Genomic DNA, 5,762 nt, shown 5'->3' on the forward strand with positions numbered 1-5,762 from the left:
ACCTCTATTGTGATTTTGGTGGGGGGAAACGACAATGAGGACGTGCAGATCACCATTGAAGGGCAGGTGGTTCCGTAGGAAACAATGTTCAAGTATCTAGGATCATTTGTTCAGAGCGATGGGGAATTAGACAGTGATGTGACACATCGAGTTCTGGTAGGATGGTGTAGGTAGATAGCAGCCACATGTATATTGTGCGACAAGAGTTTCCCAACTAAACTAAATGGAAAATTTTATAGGGTTGCAGTTAGACCTGCAATGCTATATGAAACGGATTGCTGGCAAGAAGGCACAAGTGCGAAAGATGGAGGTAGCAGAAATGAGAATGCTACGTTGGATGCGTGGGCACACAAGGTTAGACCGAATAAGAAACGTTGTGATTCGGGAGAGATTAGGGGTAGCGAACATAGCAGACAAGGTAAGAGAGTGGAGATTGAGATGGTTTGGACATGTGAAGAGAAGACAGTCGACGAATCCTGTTAGATCCGTAGAAAACAATACTATAGAAGGGAGGAGGGGTAGAGAACGACCTAAATTGATGTGGGATGAGAGGATTAAGCATGATTTGATAGACCTAAACCTCTCCGAGGACATGGTTGGGGATAGGAATTCGTGGAGAAGTAAAATTAAAGTTAAGGACTTTTAGGTAGAAAGGAATACGTTAGGGCTTCTATTAACTTATTTTGGTCATACACCATAATAATATATTCTTTCCATATATTATTATTATTATTATTATTATTATTATTATTATTATTATTATTATTATTATTATTATTATATTAATGTTGAATTTTGATTTCCTTTGTATTGCTTCATACATATGTACTTAAGAGCTGAGGGTCTCTCTGGAAGCCACCTCTTTATCCCTTTGGATAGAGGTACGGTGTGCCTACATCCCACCCTCCTCAGACCCTACCTATAGCTTTGCTGTTGGTGGGACTTCACTAGGTATGATTGATTGATTGGCTGTTTTGCAAACCTGCAATATTTGATATGCAAACCAAGCCATTTATGTCAAAATTTTAACTAATTGGATTTGGTTCACTACAACATCACTTCAAGGAATAACTGATACTTAGGCACCGATGTGTGTATAATGATGTTCTTTCTAAATGACCCAACTAAGCTTTAAATTTATTAAACGAAAATCCTAATGAATCCACACACAACCGGCAAGTGTACCGATCACTAATAGTATAGACCTAAGGAAGTCCGAGTGTCGAACACAAGGACATGTGAAAACGTATTTAATACTTAACCCTAAATAAGACTCACCTAAGAATAATATTTTTAAATTGATTTTTATATTATTAACTACTTAACCTAACTTAAAAGACTTAAATTAAGAAAACTAGACGAAACTTTGAAAATAAGATTTATCAATGGGGAAAACGTCTACCTAGGTAAGAATCCAATTGAAGGTATAATAAGCTAACGGATTGTAGAATCTCACGACACCGGTTCCTAAGGATGACACAACTAAGGTTCACTCAAGAAGCTAGATTACCTCTCGGTCTCACTAACAAACCCTAACCTACACTTACTTGATTTTAAGAACTAACCGGGTAACGAATTGTTAAAGTGCTCTAATGCCGACTCTCCTCTCGGTCTCACCGACACACTACCCTAATGGAGACGAATACTACGCAAACAAGGATAGAGGAAAAATTTATTTTAACTTAAACTAGGTCAACTAATCGCTCACCAACCAAAACCCGACAAGAACCGAACCCGCTCTCGCGCGATCCTAATCCTAACAAGTAAAATCTATGAGATGATCCTACTTCCTATCACCTCTCGGTCTCTAAGAAGGTGTCTACCCGCTGATTTTAACTAACTAATATACCTAACTTAACCCTACGGTTGTACACCCCGCAAACAATCTCTAAACACAAAGTAAAGAGTTTAAACCAGCTAAAATTAACTAAAACCGATTCAATCAATCAAAGCAAGAGGTAATTGAGTATTATTAATTAAAACACAGCAACTAAACACAACCTAATTCAATGTTAAACCAAACTTTACATTAACAATTCAAGTCATGATCATCAACAATCCAATCTACTTACTAAAACCTAACAATAATCATCTAACCTAGGTAGAACTAATTAATTTAGCCTAACATTGGTTTTGGACAACAGCTAATACTTAAGTTAAACATCATAAACATCAACATAAACATAATTAAACTCATTCAAGATTCAAACACAATCAAACACAAGTCAATCTTCAATTTACTTGCTAAACAATTCAAAGTAAAAGATCAAAATAACTAGTTAACAATCTTGAACTAAAGAACAAAGTTTATGGATGATTATTTATGATATATGGCTGAGATTATGAGAGAAAAATACCCCGAGCTGCTATCCTGAATCACCTTTGGCTTTCTTCTTCTTTCCTTGGCTCAACAAAAAGCAAAAACTGATTTTCCCTTGGTCCTCTTGCTGTCCCGATCGGAAACTGTTGGGGTGTTGGTTTGAGTTTGTATATTAAAGTTATTGTGGTTTTGTTGTTGAGCTGCTACCAACGTGGGATTAAAACCCAGCCACACAATTTTATTAAATCACTTTTTGGTCTCCTTAAAACCTCCTAAGCTAGCCGACCACCAAAAAATCAAAAGCTTGATTTCTTATAATTGCCTATCGGAATTATTAGAGCTGCTAGGGTTTTTTTTTATTTTTATTTTTCTTGATATAATATGCAAGATAGGCTTCTAACTTGTGAGCTTAGGTCGGGCCTTGACTTGTAGTATCCAAACTTGATCAAATAAGCTCCCAAAGTCTTCAAACTTAACTCTTATTTCCATCAACTTTCATAACCTACAAGTAACATTCAACCTTTGTAAAATCAAGCAAAAACCACCCATAACTATTATTAATTAGACTAAAAAGCAACGAAATCATGATAAAACAATGTGGAAAGTAAGTGTGTTTTACAACACATCAAACATCCCCACACTTAAGTCTTTTTCGTCCCTGAAAAATTCTAATGTAGTTGGATCAGAATCGGAAAATTATTGTCTTACAAACAGATAGGTTAATTTTTTAAAGCTCAGAAAAACGCAAAACCGCGATCACCGATATTGTTGTCCGCTTAAACCCATGCCTTAATCTTTACCGGGAAAAATAAGATCCGACAATAATATTACTCAGTGGTTTACACAATTAAGACCCGCTTATTTTCAGCTTTTACCGGACCAGACCACCCCAACTTGACTTAAACCTCAAAATTAGCAGAATTAAAACTTTTGTTGCTCTATTTTTTCATGAATAGTTAAGACGATCAAGGGTATTGTTTATCCACCTAAGCTTAAGCATCAAAGTCTACCAAGCAGCCATTAGATACGATTAAGGTTCAATTAATTAATAGCTAGTGTTCCCTACAACATGACATATCTACGTTATCAAGCAATACCCCGAAACCATCACCATAGGTGAGTATGCAAAATTTCATTTGTAGGGCTTACATGTAGCGTGTCCCTTGTGTTCCGTTTCTTAATGGTAATGAGACGCGAGCAAGGGGACCCCACATGGCTAACAGCGTGGATGATCAAGTCTGTAGTGTATTTGTACTTTTGTACTTTTGTGATCATGTTTAAAGACTTATAAGGGTTTGCTCTTTGGCTTTATTTTAAATATCCACAACCCCACTTAGGAATTGTGAATACCCAGATATATAGATTACATACAGACCCATGCTCTCCGAACCTGAAGCATCCCATCAATACAGGATTTAAGGTTATAAAACCATACGCCAATGAGATGTAAAACACTAAACTAGCAGTTTAAGATTTATATCACAGGCTACACGTCATAGTCTAAAGTTAAACCTACCCAAGCATCATATGATAACGTATTCAAATTTTTAAAACTCATGATATTTCCACTTATTCATACCAAAATTTGAGGCTTGAGTATGGCCCAACCTTTATTACTTATTTTCCACGGACAAAACGCTTTACCCACAAAAGATTTCCGTTTTAACCATTTTATCAAATTTGCCCTTTCATTTTCAAGGCTGAGTCTACCGACACATCCCAATTTAAGTGAGTTTTCTTTTATTTATCTCATATTATTAGTAGTTTGAAAAACCGATTTCCGATAAATATCATCATCTCCCACTTTAACGCAAAAGAAATTAAAATCAAGGGACATTTTTCTTTAAAACTATTTTTTTAACGAAAGAACAAAAAAAATGTATATATATATAATTCTTTTTTTTCTACAACTAAGTAAAATAAATTCCCATCCCAACACTTAGAACGAAATCGTCCTTGATGAGAACAAAGAAATAAAATAAAATAAAAATGAAACTTAAAACAAAAAGTAAAACAGAGAACAAGTTACTCCCCTGGTTTATATGCATAATCTTCACCAGCTATGTATCAATCGAACGGCCGCATAGCATTTCCTTCGCAGTCGCAACCTCGGGAGAACTAGTTTCAAACGCCATCATAGCTACCATGCGCATAATAATATCTGCAATAACTCAAACTCACTCGCAGGTAGCGGCGTACAAAACGGAAAACAGAAACATAAGAAATAAACATATTTTTGTGTTTTTGATTTTTTTGATTTTTTATTATTTTTTTTTGTATTTTTATGTTTTTATAAATAACAAAAATAAAAAACAAATAATAAAGAGAATCATAATCCAAACTCTACAACTCGGGCGGTCTCCCTAGTGATGCATCCAACACATCTATATCTCGATGAATGAGTCAAGGTAGAATACCTCGACTGTCTGATCAGCTATCGGCTCACCTATGTAGTGCTTCAATCTATGACCGTTCACCTTAAACTTCCCGCTTTGATCTTGTATCTCAATGGTGTCATACGAGAATACCTCAGTGACCGTGAACGGTCCCGACCATCGGGATTTCAACTTTCCCGGGAATAACCTCAACCGGGAGTTATACAGTAAGACCTTATCCCCACACTTGAACTACTTATTACTCTTCAATTTTTTATCATGCAATTCCTTCGTGTGCTCCTTATACCTAAATGATTGTGCATATGCGTGATCCCGGAGCTCCTCTAACTCGTGTAACTGATGGAAACTATTACCCTCTGCGGCAGATAAATCAAGATTAACCCTTTGAAGGGCCCATGAAGCGCGGTGTTCCAACTCAACATGGAGATGACAGGACTTCCCATAAATCATCCGAAATGGTGTGGAACCAGTCGGAGTCTTGTAGGCTGTACGGAAGGCCCACAAAGCGTCATCTAATTTGTCGGACCAATCTCGACGATTTGAACCAACCGTTTTCTCGAGAATACATTTGATTCCCGGATTGCTCACTTCCACTTGCCCACTAGTCTGTGGGTTGTAGGCGGTCGCAAGCCGATGGGTGACCCCATAGCGCTGCAACACCTTATCCATCTGCGATTTGCAGAAGTGAGTACCTCGATCACTGATCAAGGCTTTCGGGACTCCGAAACGAGCAAATAGACTTTTTAGAAAACGGACTACCACTCGGGCATCATTGGTGGGTAGAGCTTTGGCCTCAACCCACTTAGACACGTAATCGACAGCCACGAGTATGTACTTGTTCCCACGCGAAGATGGAAATGGTCCCATGAAATCAATGCCCCACACATCGAAAACCTCACAAACTTGACTAACATTTTGAGGAATTTCGTTTCACGAAGAAATTTTGCCAACACGCTGGCAACGATCACAACTCTTAACGAACAAATGAGCATCCTTAAAGATAGACGACCAGTAAAAACCAGAATCAAAGACTTTCTTCGCCGTAG

The sequence above is a fragment of the Bidens hawaiensis genome, unplaced genomic scaffold (genome assembly GCF_021521415.1).
Source record: "Bidens hawaiensis isolate Kalapana, Puna unplaced genomic scaffold, B.hawaiensis_p1.1 tig00014556_1, whole genome shotgun sequence".
NCBI lineage: Eukaryota > Viridiplantae > Streptophyta > Magnoliopsida > Asterales > Asteraceae > Bidens > Bidens hawaiensis.